This window comes from Ambystoma mexicanum, chromosome 12 (genome assembly GCF_040938575.1).
Source record: "Ambystoma mexicanum isolate Mex_15411 chromosome 12, UKY_AmexF1_1, whole genome shotgun sequence".
Classification (NCBI taxonomy): domain Eukaryota; kingdom Metazoa; phylum Chordata; class Amphibia; order Caudata; family Ambystomatidae; genus Ambystoma; species Ambystoma mexicanum.
This window is the reverse complement of record NC_090936.1, coordinates 839,454,215-839,469,814: the sequence shown is the minus strand read 5'-3', so window position 1 is coordinate 839,469,814 and position 15,600 is coordinate 839,454,215.

Genomic DNA, 15,600 nt, shown 5'->3' with positions numbered 1-15,600 from the left:
AACAGTGAAGCTATAAGAACAGATTGGAGGTTAAGAGAATGCAAGCAAAACATGCCACTTGAGAAGAGAAAATCTCGTGAAAATATAAGGATGAAGCCCTTGACAAAGAGAACAATGTTAACTGCTTTGTAATAAGTGATCCCAATGACACGGTTTGGTTCTAGTCCTGAAGAAAGCGATCAGATTGATGCTAATACCGCTGAAACCAGTCGACCTAGTGGAGGTTCAGGCTGATTACGTGAACCCCCCAAGACTTTCAGATATATGAAGAGCTTGGTAGAAGTACATCATTTTAGTTCACATTGGCAGACTAGATCTGCATAGGTTCCTTATAAATAAATATAAGAAGTTTTAAATATGATTTATGGCACACTAGAAGAAAGTATAAAAAGAAAAGAATAACTTCCAGAAGTGTGTGTTTTTTAGCTTGAGGAAAGTAGTGAGTGATTTAAGAGACAGTCTCTCATCCATCCCCTACCTTAAATAGGCGACACAACAGCGCTAACTGGGGATATTAAATACGATTGAGGGTTAGTTAGAGTCTTCTGTTAGGGTTATCTAATGAGCTGTAGGCCACCACATTTATAATGGAGAAAATAAAACTAGCTCCTTTTGCAGAACATGTTTCTATAAGGATTTAAATAAAATATTAATCATCATCATCAACATTAATTTCAGATTGGGCAATCCATAAAAACAAGCCAATCAATAAAATAGTTACACATTTCATTCAGTTGCATGGTAATAGAACTAAGGTAACATTATGTTAAAGGTCTCAAAAATGCAAACAGAACAAACAAAATCAATATATTACACCCTCATAATTAGAAAGACATGCTGATAGGAAAACCCTAAAAACTAATTTCCTATCAAAAGGCATTCAAAAAGGAAAAATACATCACATTTCATACCCATTTTCAGCAATGTCTGAGATTTGGCAGATAGATAGGCTACCATGAGTTGCACTAGTAAATATTTGCCTAAATTAATAAAACATGGGGCACCAAATAAAACTGCGAGGCAGGAAGCTAGATGAGGAACACCTAGCCGATCAATCGCTCTCAGACCATACCCCAAGAGGGGTTACTATGAATATTAATTGGCCATATAGAAAAGTAATTCAGTCAAAAATTCAAAATTCTCAGTGCTGATGTGTTCATTCAAAAATTAAAGGGCGAAATCCATAAAGTGATTCAATCACAATTCATCAAAAGAATGATTATTTATTCTCAAATCAGTGGCCAGGATCAACTTAAATTCATATAGGGCTATATTGCCAATGCATTTCGGAGTTCCAATACTCCTTCGTCAGGGCGTAACCCTATATTCAATATATCATAAACACCAGTTGTTTTTCAGCAATATGTTTGGAAATAAAGAGTAAAAAAGTGAAATACAATTACATACCACACAGGACCATCTACCATAACTGTGCCCCAAGAAGACAACAATGAGAGGAAGAGAAAAAAAGAGAACAAAATATGTGATAGCCAATCTTAAAAGTTGTTGAAACAGTCCTTATATTGTAAGGACATTTGCACTTTACCTCAATTCTTAAATATAGCGTGTGACTGGCCAGATTGTGTTTAAAATTGCACTGCAAGAGAACAAATTATGGGTATATGGCCATTCTATTCTTCTATCGTTGTACTTTGTTGGTCCTGAGTTTGTTTTTGCAAACCACAAAAATCGCTTACCTACGTGCTTAACGTGATGCTAAAATCACTGTAATCATTATGCTGTCATGTGCATCCAACTGTTGGCGCTCGAGGTTGTTTAACAGGCGAGTTTCAGGCTATTGATAAGATAACAATGCTGGTGTAAATATATTACTCTCCATACTCATGTTATGTAAAGATAAGATCCAAGCGGTGCGTCCTTAACCACTGCCGCTGCTCTACCTGTGAAAGGTAGAGTAAGTGCGCGCACAGGCAAGTTAGTGTAATTAAAGGATGGTTGCTAAGGAACTCTGACGATGTTGCCGGGCACGCCTGTGGGTGTGTCCCTGCAAGGCAGTGACCAATGGAGTCCTTAAGTGGATTGTAGTGAAACTCTATGTTCTATGCAGGAATGAATATCCAATCTGCACAACACAAAATGAAAGTTGTGGTAAAAGTATGTGTCCCCAATATTCTTTAGATTAACAGGTCTTTGCTGATAACCTGCCAACAAGCCAAATATGCAAGTAACCTCAAAAGCTTACACTTGTTGTAGTGCTGTCCCTCCCTTCAAGGTTCATGAATAACATCCCCTAGAAATGAAATGAAATTATATTTTATTTATATCGCGCTCGTACACAAGTGTTTCAAAGCGCGACCAGCAAAAGGGAGGGGAACACCGGCGAAAAAAAAAGAAAAAGGCAATCTTTCTAGGCCCAGTGACATTTAAGAAAGTGCAAGTGCATGGAAGGGGGAGGGGGGAGTGGAAAGTGCGTAACAGAGGAGAGAACAGAATAAATACTAAATAAAATAAATAAAGGAGATAATCCATGGTAATGCAGCCAGCATGTGGCAGGTGAAAGTTTAGTCAGATACGGTTTATCTGATAAGTGCAGAAGAAAAGTGGGAGGGGGACTAAATGGGTACAGATACAGAACCCCTGTGTAGGGAGTGGCCTAGGGGTATTGCAGGAGGGTGGCAGGGCGAGCAGGTACCTGGGCCGAATGACAGCGGGTGGCCAGGTGCATGATGCCAAGAGAAAAAACAGATCACAGGGGAGAAGGAGGGCACAGGCAGAGGCAAAGAGGAAGGTCTAGAGGTGCTTCCGGAACAGGAGATGGTTTTCCTCAAGTCTCAAGGTTTGCCAGGAGACTGTTCCAAAGGGAGACACCAGCCACACAGACAGAGACTACCCCAACTTGTTTATTTGCAAAACGACTAACCATGAGGGAGTTAGAAGTAGAGGAGCTAATGGATCGAGAGGGGAGGTATTTACAGAGGTATAGTTGAAGGTGTTTTGGACCCAGGCCCCAGAAAGCCTTGTGGACAATGCAGAGGGTTTTACATTTAATTATTGCATCCACTGGGAGCCAATGAAGGCATTTCAGGGTTGGAGAGGTACGATCCCAGGGCTTGAGGCCAAGGACAAGTCTCGCAGTCCTATTCTGGATTAGTTGTATAGGGCGGAGATTGGAGGCAGGTAGATTAAGAAAGAGGCTGTTACAGTAATCAAGCCTGGAGCGAACCAGAGCTTGGGAGACAGTGACCTGTTGAGGGAGGGAGAGGAAAGGACAAGTACCTCTAAGGAGGTGCAATGAAAAGTTTGACTTTTTGTAGACGTCAAAGATGTGTGTGGAGAAGGACAGTGTGGAGTCAAAGATAACCCAGAGGTTCTTAGCCACGCAGGTGGGCGTAGGAGGAGGGCCAAGGGAGGCCAGACAGAGAGTGAGAGGAAAGGATGGAGATGGTGTACAGACAAGGAGGACCAATTTTGAATGGCGATTAGATAATTAGAGATGAGGGAAGGAGAGGAAGTGGCTGAGGGAAGCCTTAAAATGAGTTGGGTGTCATCAGCATAGCACTGGAAAGTTGAGCAGAAAATGGAAATGCTGTAGGCGAGAGTTTCCAGGTATTAGTTGAAAGGCCAGGGCGAGAGGTTAGACCTCTGGGGACACCACAGTTGGAGAGGGAGATAGAAGATAGGAAGGACCAAACTTGTACCTGGAAGGGTTGATCAGAAAGAAAAGAGGTCAGCCAGGCCAGAGTCTGATCAGTGATACCCAGCTTGTCACAGAGACAATTGAGCAGGGTGGTGTGGTTAACCGTGGGAATGTTAAAGTCGAGGTTGGAGAGCAAGTCTTTATGGATGTTCAGAAGAGCAGTTTCTGCAATTCTGGCAGCTCTGAAGCCAGATTGGTGGTCATGGAGAAAGCCAACAGAGTCGGAATGAAGATTAGGCTGAGAGATGGCCAGATTTTCCAGGAGCTTACCCAAAAAGGGAGTAATGGAAATTGGGCAATGATTGGCATGATAGATCAGCTGTGGATTTCTTGAGGAGAGGATCCACAAGGGAGTGCTTAAGAGGGGAGGGGAAAGAGGCAAAGAAGAGGTTGCAGAAATCAGCAAGTGCCAGAGCAAGGGTGTCAATGTGGTCCATAATGGTGTTAGAGGAACAGGGATGGTCCTGTTTTGATGAGGTTTTCATCGATGGGACTTTTCTAGCTGCCTCATATGGGGAGAAAAGAGGAAAGGAGGAGAAAGGGGAAGGGTGGTAGCTGAAAGGAGGGTCAGCAAGCCGAGAAGAAGAGGGAGGAGGAGGGGGAGCGGAGGATAGGGTGGACAAGTTGTCCTGGGTTTTAGAGATAAAGTGTGAGGAAAATGCATTGCAAAGAGCCTGGGAGGCGAGAGGAGGTATGGAGACTGCAGCAGGGTTGGCCAGCTCCTTACAGATTTTGAAGAGTTCGGCCGATTTGTTGGATGCTGCAGAGACGCGGGCATGTATCTGGACTCTCTTCTAGGTGCAAACAATGATTCAGTATTGCCTTTGGAGCAGGCAGCAGGCCAGTTTGTCTGAGGATGAGCAAGAAGCCCTCCATTTCCTCTCCACCGACCTACACTTACGTTTAAGTGTAGCTAGGTCAAAGTCATACCAAGAATTGCACTTGGCTTTGGACTTCAAACAGATCCTCATGACTGGGGCAAGAGCATCAAGAGTAGTAGAAAAGAGACAGGGCTGTGTCAGGGTGTGAGTCAGCCTGGGGCGAGGAGGGCGGGAGAAGGTTGCAGCAAAGGCCTCGACTGACACATGCTTCATGGGCCAGATATCTGAGAATGTGGGTGGCAATCTAGGAGTGGGCTTGGCTTGGAGGGAGGAGATGGAGAGATGAGAGGAGAGGTGGCAGTGATCACTCGGGGAGAGAGGAGTGGTAAGTGGGGTAGAGAGGGGAAAGCCATAGGAGATCAAGACATCAAGCGTGTGACCAGCAGAGTGAGTCGGGCGGAGGGAAGGATAGAGAGGGTGAGTAAATTGCAGAGGTCACGAAAGAGTGCGGATGAGGGACAGATAGAATCAAGATGGATGTTGAGATCAAAAAGGAGGAGGAGTTGAGTGGTTGAGGCCAGGAGGGAGGAGGAGAGGTCTGCCCACTCAGAGAGAAAATAAGTGATTTGACCAGGGAGCAAGTAGAGAGTAGCAACAGTAAGAGAGTGGCTAGGAGAGAGAGAAAGCCTGCAGACGAGGCACTCAAAAGAGGAGTAAGCCTGAGTGGGAATGAGAGAGGCAGGAATCCACTCAGGGAAGATCAGGGCTACGCCCCCTCCAGGCCATTTGGATCTGGGGACTGAGAGGATCTTGTAGCCACTGGGGCGGAGAGTGTCAAAACCTGTGACAGAGCTGAGCCATTGTTAGGCGGAAACCTGTGCAGTTCCCTCTGGGACCACTGCAAAAGATTTAGGACTACAGGTGTTGTGATGAACCCACTTGGTAGCAGTCTGTACCACACAGATTCAATTGGTAGCTGTGGCTGAGCAGTCAGACTTCTCTCAAGAAAAGTTGGTCAGTATAGGGAGTATACAATATAGGGTAATTCTTCGCAGCAAAACGAGCAAACACGCAACCAGGCTTTAGTATAAAGATAGTAAGTTATTTATTGATAACAGAACGTCTACGAAAAATACTAAAGCGAATCACGGCAAACAATTCAAAATACAATTACTCTGCAGAATGGAATAAAGCTCAATCCCCCGAAACACAATATCGACAACTCTAGGTTCTACGGCACCACTTATTTTCAGACAGAGGTGTATACCTCAACCCAGATGACACTCGAATATTTAGTGAGGAAGGGAGAGAAGAGAAAGGCAGGTAATGAATTCAACACGGTTTGTACTGAAGCGGGTAAAAATGCAAGGCAAGAAGGCATTAATCACACTAGATCATACAGTTCGGCGGCCAGGCCCACTCGGTGAGAGGCAAGGGACGATGTCCTGGAAAGTCTCTACGGATGATGCATTCAAGTCTTGTTTAGCAAATTGGTTAGCGTCAGGTTGAACCAGTTCAGAACAGAGTGAATAAAGCTTGGAGGCAACCCAACGGAACGGAGAGGAATCAGATACCTCACACGAACCGATCGAAAAGGGAAGCCAGGCGGTTACGGTACCTTGTTGTGGAAGACAGCTCCGACGGGGGCAGTTGTTCCTGGTGGTGGATGCACGACAGGTCTTGGCCAAGAGAAGAGATGCTCTCGTCGTCGAAGAGAAGATGTCCGGTGCACCACCAGGGAAGAAACCAGCCGCGGAGTGCTTCGTCACAAGGCACCACCTTCCGATCACGGTGCAGGAGTAGTGGCTATCCGGTTGCCGGGTGCTCTGCACGGGCAATTCGACCACTGCGTCCTGGGCGACCAGAAAGCACAAAGAAGAAGAAGACTGGTTGTTCCCACCAGCCAGGGAAAGAGCCTCTCCGGCAGGGAGATCTCTTCTGTCACCGGGAGATTGTGAGACGATTCCGCAGGGCTCCACCGGGGGTGTCGTCGTGCAGGTCGACTCAGCGTTACCCTCGTCGGATTCTTTAGGTCCAGTGGCGACTTCCTGAAGATCCAGTCCCAAAGGCCCTGCTTTTATGCAGACGTCCCCCATTCATTCAGCCTAGCTTGTCAATCAACACATGCTAAGTGGTGAGCAGGAAGGCTCACCACCTGGGCCAATCACTTCAGAGTGCGACCTGAGTTGGCAAGGCAACTCGGTCCAGGGTGTCTAAACCCCCTCCCACACTCCTGAGGTAACCCAGACAGAATGGCGCCACCTTCGAGGGTCTCTGTCCAGAGGCCCGCCAAAAGTGGAACAAAGGGCTCAACCTTTGGTTTAGGAGTCACAGAGAAAAACACAGACGCCATTTTACAACCCGAGTTCTGGCAGAAAATACCACTCGATAAACCTATTTAAGATAAGTAGATCGGTGGTACGTTGAAGATTAACGAAAAACAGTATCAATCTTCAACAATGGGACGGATCCCATAGGGTTATGCTCGGGGCCGAACATAACAAGTAGTTTCCACTGCCACCAGCCAAAACTCGACGAGGAGGGACGGGATAGTGCCCCCTCGAGTAACAGATCCAGGAGTAATCGTATTACCCCTACTAGCACGTCCACAATAAGATGGTTGGTACTAGTTCTGTTAGCAAATTTAGGTCTAGTAAAGCCAATGGTGACTTTACATGCCCGGGGAGACAGTAGTCAGTCCCCGGGGATGGAGTCTATGGTGGGGGGACCTGCTAGGGCGCCCCCGTGTCACGACACGTAGGGTGCAGAGTGACACACATAGAAAAACTTATGAGACCCTATGGAGTAAAAGACCCCATAGCCCATCGAACACATTGACATCTCAAAGGAATTACACACATACATGTCCAAGAGTGAGAGGAAAAGGGTCACAGTCTTGGCAGGATGGAAAAAACAAACTCCAGAAATCCAGCAAAGCTGCTGGGGGACTCACTAGGTTAGGAAATTCAGCCTAAACAGAGAATTCTCCCTAACACTCGCCCCCCCCAGACTAAGGGACAGGAGGATTTAATCCACTCCTGGATGAATCTCATACCTCTAGTCGATGATATACATCCTAGAGAGACCATCAGCATTTTGGTGGTGACACCCTGACCTGTGCTCAATGGTGAAATCGAACCCTTGCAGGCAGATCGACCATCTCAGTAGTTTTGGGTTTTCCCCTTTCATTTGCATTAACCATCTCAAGGGTTGGTGGTCAGTCTGAATAATAAAAGTAGAACCATACAAGTACGGTCTAAACTTCTTCAGAGCCCACACGATAGCAAAGCATTCTCTTTCGATTGTTGCCCACCTTGTTTCAGGATCCTTCAGCTTGCGGCTGATGTAGCAAACGGGGTGCTCCCTACCTTTCCCATCCAGTTGACTGAGTACGGCACCTATCCCTACATTGGAAGCGTCTGTCTGCACAATGAAGTGTTGGCGGTAATCAGGAGCTCTGAGTACTGGGGCTTGGCAAAGAGCCTTTTTCAGGTTTTCAAAAGCCTGATTGCACTCCTCGTTCCATTTAACCTTTTTAGGGAATTTGGGCGAGGAGATGACATTCAGTGGAGAAGCTATGGTCCCATAGTTCTCTATGAAATTCCTGTAATACCCGGTGAGGCCTAGGAAGGCTCTCACCTGAGTCTGAGTAGTCGGTGTTGTCCAATTTTGCACAGCTTCAATCTTACTGAGCAAAGGCCTTATTTCGCCACCGCCTACCTCATGCCCAAGGTAGACTACCTTACTCTGTCCAATTTGGCATTTACTCGCCTTTATGGTCAGATTGGCTCGTCCAAGAGCCTGCAAAACATCTCTCAGGTGGGTTACATGTTCGTCCCAGGAATTGCTGAACACTGCTATGTCATCCAAGTATGCCATGCAGAAGTCCTCCATCCCGGTTAGAACCTGGTTTACCATCCGTTGAAACGTAGCAGGTGCATTTTTTAGTCCGAAAGGCATTACCGTAAACTGGTATAAACCAACGGGGGTAGAAAATGCAGTTTTCTCCTTGGCATGGTTGGTCAGGGCTATTTGCCAATAGCCTGACGTCAAGTCAAATGTGCTGAGGAACTTGGCGGCGCCAAGTTTATCCACCAACTCATCTGTTCTTGGCAAAGGGTGGGCATCAGTCGTGGTGACTGCTTTAAGAGCTCTATAATCCACGCAGAATCTAAGTTCTTTAGATCCGGCCTTTGGTACTAACACAACTGGGCTAGACCATGGACTAGTAGAGGGCTCTAATACCCCGAGATCAAGCATCTTGCTGACCTCACCTTTGATGTGGGTTCTTACGTTTTCTGACATGCGATATCCTCTGCTTTTGACAGGCAGACAGTCACCAGTGAGTATCTCGTGCTGGCCCCAAGGGGTCAAGCCTGGTGAGAGCGAGAACAGAGAGGCAAACTGATTCAACATAGACTTGCACTCTTCTTGTTGCTCGGGTGTCAGATTGGAGGAGAGATTTACTCCTTCAATGTTTTCATCTAAAGGTAAGCCTCTGAGGAGATCCGGAAGAGCTTCACTCTCTTCTTCTTCCTCGGCCGATACTAGAAGCAACGCTCCTACATCAGATCGTGAGACATACGCTTTAAGTCGGTTGGTGTGAAAGACTGTCGGAGCCTCCTTGGGGTTGCCCAAGTCCACCAGATAGTTAACCTCACCGAGCTTACCCACTACTCGGTAGGGTCCCATCCATTTATCTTGCAAGGCCCTCTGCCTTGTGGGGATCATAACAAGAACAAGCTGGTTTTGAGCGAACTCAACCATGTTAGCCTTTTGATCGTGCCAGTGCTTGACCAATGCTTGTCCAGCTTTCAAGTTATCGCTTGCTTCTGTCATCAGGTGCGACATTCTCCTCCGGAGACCTATCACGTAGTCAGTCACTCTGACTGGCTTGGGGGAAGGAGCACTCTCCAACCCCTCCTTAATCAGGGCCAATGGACCTCTGACGGGATGACCATAGAGCAGTTCGAAGGGAGAGTAGCCTACTCCCTCCTGAGGGACTTCTCTATAAGCAAAAAGAAGGCATGGCAATAGAAGGTCCCACTTACGCTTAAGGGGTTCTTCTAGAGCACCTATCATGCTCTTCATGGTTCGGTTGAACCGTTCTACCAACCCATTGGTTTGTGGGTGGTAAGCCGTTGAGAACTTGTAAATTACCCCGCAGGTTTTCCACATGGCTTTCATGTAGTGGGACATAAAATTTGACCCCCTGTCAGAGATAACTTCCTTAGGAAATCCGACCCTAGTAAAAATACCAAGGAGGGCCTTAGCCACAGCCGGAGCTGTAACAGTCCTCATAGGAATTGCCTCAGGATACCTAGTAGCATGGTCTACTACAACAAGTATAAACCTGTTGCCTGAGGAGGTTGGAGGATCAAGGGGACCAACGATATCAATCCCTACTCTCTCAAATGGGACTCCCACAACGGGAAGAGGCACTAATGGTGCCACATTCTTGGACCCAACCTTACCAGAGATCTGGCAGGTATGGCAGCTTCTGCAGTGTTTTTCTACTTCAGCCCCCATTTTTGGCCAATAGAAGTAGAGTGAGAGCCTTTCCTTAGTCTTCTTGAAACTCAAGTGACCAGCCAAAGGAATCTTGTGGGCTAACTGCAAGAACTGTGGTCTGTTCTCTTGGGGTACTACAAGGCGTTTGTAGTCTCCAGGTGCAGACTCGGTCGGTTCACTATAGAAGAGGCCATCTTCGCAGTGCAACCTATGTTTCCCAGGCTCTTGCCCTTCAGCCTGAGTTTCTGCCTGACGGCGAAGACCTTCCAGAGTTGGACATTCTCTCTGTCCCTTACTGAAGTCTGCCCTGCTGGGTCCACCTTCTGCCAGTAACGACTGCAGCTCACGATGGTCAACATGATCCAGATCTCCAATGAGTTCCTGGCCTTCCATTAGCTCTTCTTCAGAGTCTAATTCTACCATACAGGGTTGTACTTCCCCCTCAGCCTCAGCTGGAGGTGGAGTTACGGGTGTGACGTTGGACAACCGCGGGGAAGTCCGTGTCGGCTGCATCGGAATGTGGGCTGTTGGTTTCGGTTTAGAAGTTTTAGGTTTCCCTTTGACTTCTGTGTTCCTAGAGACAGCGGCCGCCATTTCCAATGGAGCAGGAGTGATTTCTTTCTTCATCATCTCTCCGAGAGTACCGCGCAGGGTCCTCTCTCTTGCAGGTCTGGTTAGCTCCTGTAACCGTTTACTAGGAGGTCTGGGAGTATGCGATACAACTCAGAGAGTTTTCAAATCGTTACCCAACAGTACGCGTCCTGGTACCTCACTCTGTATGCTGACAGGTATCTTTACAGTCATGTCGTTACACTGGATGAGAACTGGTAATTGGGGAAGCATCTGCACAGGCCCTCCAGCTAACTTGGTGAGGCGTTTGGGTGCCTTAGCAACATCCTCAGCCTGAAAAAACGATTTATCCACCACAGTTATGCTGGCCCCAGTGTCCCTAATGGCAGGCGTCTCCTGACCATTCACCTGGACACTGTCCTTATAATACTCTTTAGTATTATCGGGGATAGAATTATAGACATCTAAATTCTGTTGTTCCCACAACCCCAGAGATACTAAAGAAACGCTGAGAAACGCTGGCTGAGACTCCAATGGGTTCGTCAGCTAGCAGTAGAAAGTTTCCACTTGCCATTTGGACTTCCTCCTCTGGAGCGAAGGCTAAGGAGACAAGCTGGACCCCTGAAGGTTTACCCTTACATCTGGGATCTCCTTTCACGTGATCAGTCGAGCCACAAACAAAGCATTTCCCGAATGCTTTCTGGAATGGTGGCTTGTTCTGACCTCCTTCCGGTTTGGCACCAGAAGACACACTATTCTGCTGTGGTTTTCCCGGTGGCTTACCCTTCTGGTTTTGTTTGGGGCCCTCTTTGGAATGTGAGTTATTCGAATTCTCCTTTGAGTCTTTTTTAGGCTGTTTTCCCTCGTCCTTTTTCTGAGTTGCCCCAGAATCCTTGTGAGTAGCCCTGTTGGCAACCCACAAGTCAGCAGCCTTAGCTAGAGCCCTGGAATCTAATTCCTTCGAATCAGCCAAGTGCTGTCTGAGCTCAGGAGAACAGGCATCATAAATTGACTCCAACATAAAAAGATTTCGCATACCCTCGTAAGTGTCAACTTTGTAACCCTTAATCCATCCCTCTAAGTTTTTCAACCCTTCACTCACCCAGGTAGCCCAAGGGGTACCATCATGCTTTTTGAGGGTTCTAAACCTCTTAAGATACTGGGAAGGGGTCTTCCCGAATCTAGCTATCAAAGCTAGTTTCACACTTTCGTAATCCGTCTTATCCACCTCCCCCAATTCCATTACCACATCAGTCGCAACAGGAGGAAGCCTAGAGAACAACCAGGGAAGCAACGCATTCCCGGTGATGTCCTGGAGCCCATGATTGTATTCAAACAGTTTCAACCAATCCAACACATCCAATCTCGGTTCGTACATACCCACTAATTCCTTCGGCATCCGGGGTCTTTTGGGACTGGAGCTCCTAGAGGAACCAGAGGAGAAAGAAGCATTTTCCATAGACAACTTTTTCATGTGTAACTCATGATTAAGCTCTATTTCCCTGAGTCTTAACTCAGCTTGTTTCTGCTCAGCCTGGGCATTCATTCGTCTGAACTCGAGCTCTTGGTTTCGTTCAGATTGAGCCAAGAACCGTTTATATTCTAATTCGAGCTTCATTTTTTCAAGTTCAAAATAAGAAGGGTTACTTGTGGGACCTGGTATGGGCCCCGTAGGCACAGTTGGTAAGGCAGGTTGAGGAGCGGGGGAGACAGTTTCGCTAGCCTCGCCGTCCTCGTCAGCCTCTTCATCGCTATCATCAGAATTATGATTCAGATCAACACCATTACTATTATCTACAGTTGCTGGAGAGTTTGGTTCCTCTGAACCAGTACCCAGACTTTGGTTCACCAGCAATCTCTCTATCAGTTCTAACTTCTTGCCTTTTACAGGAAGATTCTCTTGTCTACAGAGAGCTCGCAGACTCTCAGTATTTTTATCCGACAAAGACTCTTGGCTGTAAATTTCCATTGTAGACATGTTTTTTGAAAGTTGCTTTTGTAACGTTTTGTGGTTAGTCGTCCTACAGCGTCGAAAAACACTCTAAACTGTATACTCGATACTAATCTCACCGCTGTACACCAGTGTTAGGCGGAAACCTGTGCAGTTCCCTCTGGGACCACTGCAAAAGATTTAGGACTACAGGTGTTGCGATGAACCCACTTGGTAGCAGTCTGTACCACACAGATTCAATTGGTAGCTGTGGCTGAGCAGTCAGACTTCTCTCAAGAAAAGTTGGTCAGTATAGGGAGTATACAATATAGGGTAATTCTTCGCAGCAAAACGAGCAAACACACAACCAGGCTTTAGTATAAAGATAGTAAGTTATTTATTGATAACAGAACGTCTACGAAAAATACTAAAGCGAATCACGGCAAACAATTCAAAATACAATTACTCTGCAGAATGGAATAAAGCTCAATCCCCCGAAACACAATATCGACAACTCTAGGTTCTACGGCACCACTTATTTTCAGACAGAGGTGTATACCTCAACCCAGATGACACTCGAATATTTAGTGAGGAAGGGAGAGAAGAGAAAGGCAGGTAATGAAGTCAACACGGTTCGTACTGAAGCGGGTAAAAATGCAAGGCAAGAAGGCATTAATCACACTAGATCATACAGTTCGGCGGCCAGGCCCACTCGGTGAGAGGCAAGGCACGATGTCCTGGAAAGTCTCTATGGATGATGCATTCAAGTCTTGTTTAGCAAATTGGTTAGCGTCAGGTTGAACCAGTTCAGAACAAAGAGTGAATAAAGCTTGGAGGCAACCCAACGGAACGGAGAGGAATCAGATACCTCACACGAACCGATCGAAAAGGGAAGCCAGGCGGTTACGGTACCTTGTTGTGGAAGACAGCTCCGACGGGGGCAGTTGTTCCTGGTGGTGGATGCACGACGGGTCTTGGCCAAGAGAAGAGATGCTCTCGTCGTCGAAGAGAAGATGTCCGGTGCACCACCAGGGAAGAAACCAGCCGCGGAGTACTTCGTCACAAGGCACCACCTTCCGATCACGGTGCAGGAGTAGTGGCTATCCGGTTGCCGGGTGCTCTGCACGGGCAATTCGACCACTGCGTCCTGGGCGACCAAAAAGCACAAAGAAGAAGAAGACTGGTTGTTCCCACCAGCCAGGGAAAGAGCCTCTCCGGCAGGGAGATCTCTTCTGTCACCGGGAGATTGTGAGACGATTCCGCAGGGCTCCACCGGGGGTGTCGTCGTGCAGGTCGACTCAGCGTTACCCTCGTCGGATTCTTTAGGTCCAGTGGCGACTTCCTGAAGATCCAGTCCCAAAGGCCCTGCTTTTATGCAGACGTCCCCCATTCATTCAGCCTAGCTTGTCAATCAACACATGCTAAGTGGTGAGCGGGAAGGCTCACCACCTGGGCCAATCACTTCAGAGTGCGACCTGAGTTGGCAAGGCAACTCGGTCCAGGGTGTCTAAACCCCCTCCCACACCCCTGAGGTAACCCAGACAGAATGGCGCCACCTTCGAGGGTCTCTGTCCAGAGGCCCGCCAAAAGTGGAACAAAGGGCTCAACCTTTGGTTTAGGAGTCACAGAGAAAAACACAGACGCCATTTTACAACCCGAGTTCTGGCAGAAAATACCACTCGATAAACCTATTTAAGATAAGTAGATCGGTGGTACGTTGAAGATTAACGAAAAACAGTATCAATCTTCAACAATGGGACGGATCCCATAGGGTTATGCTCGGGGCCGAACATAACAAGTAGTTTCCACTGCCACCAGCCAAAACTCGACGAGGAGGGACGGGACAGTGCCCCCTCGAGTAACAGATCCAGGAGTAATCGTATTACCCCTACTAGCACGTCCACAATAAGATGGTTGGTACTAGTTCTGTTAGCAAATTTAGGTCTAGTAAAGCCAATGGTGACTTTACATGCCCGGGGAGACAGTAGTCAGTCCCCGGGGATGGAGTCTATGGTGGGGGGACCTGCTAGGGCGCCCCCGTGTCACGACACGTAGGGTGCAGAGTGACACACATAGAAAAACGTATGAGACCCTATGGAGTAAAAGACCCCATAGCCCATCGAACACATTGACATCTCAAAGGAATTACACACATACATGTCCAAGAGTGAGAGGAAAAGGGTCACACTCTTGGCTGGATGGAAAAAACAAACTCCAGAAATCCAGCAAAGCTGCTGGGGGACTCACTAGGTTAGGAAATTCAGCCTAAACAGAGAATTCTCCCTAACAGCCATGTCTCAGTGAGACCGAGGACATTGAGGTCAACTTCTTCTAGGAAGTGGCAGATGTCAGAGGAGTGTTTAACAGCCGAGTGAGATTTGAGAGTGGCATGATGGAGAAGGTTGCCAGCCTTAAAGACCTTCTGGGGAGGGGTAAAAGTCAGAGGTACGCCCTGAAGAGGTGTGGAAGGAACTTCAGATGGGTGAGTAGGGGAATTGGAGGCGGGCAAGGTAGCCAGGGGAAGAGAGTAGGGGACAACAGAAGATGACAGGAAGTTGATGAGGCGAGGGAACCACCTATCAAAAAGGACTGGATTAGCCTGAGGGCCTTGCACCATGACAGTACCATTTAGATAGACATTAATAAAGACTCTGGAGGAGTCAAAGAGATCCATGCAGACTTCCCAGCGGGTGCCACCATTAATGGGAGAGGAGGAGACAGGACAGACAATAGAGATCATATGAGGGGTCCAGACATCTGGTAGGGGAAGGAAAAAGAGGATGTCAGTGAGGATTTGTCTGGCAGAGGCGCTGAAATAGAGCGATGGGGAGACCTGGGTTGGAAGCCAGGATATCCTTTTTGAATTGCTTCTTACCATACTTAGTGAGAAGGGAAAGATAGTTGATAGAGAGAGGAGGCAGTAGGAGAAATATACAAGAACAGAGGTATGGAGCAGTCATTGGACTAGCAGGTTACAAATGAGGGCCAAAGTAAAGGGAAAAAAACAACAAATTGAAAACACACCCACATTTGACTTTCCCAAACACACCCAAATTTGATTTACATAAACACACCCAAAATTGACTTTCCCAAACACACCCACATATGAT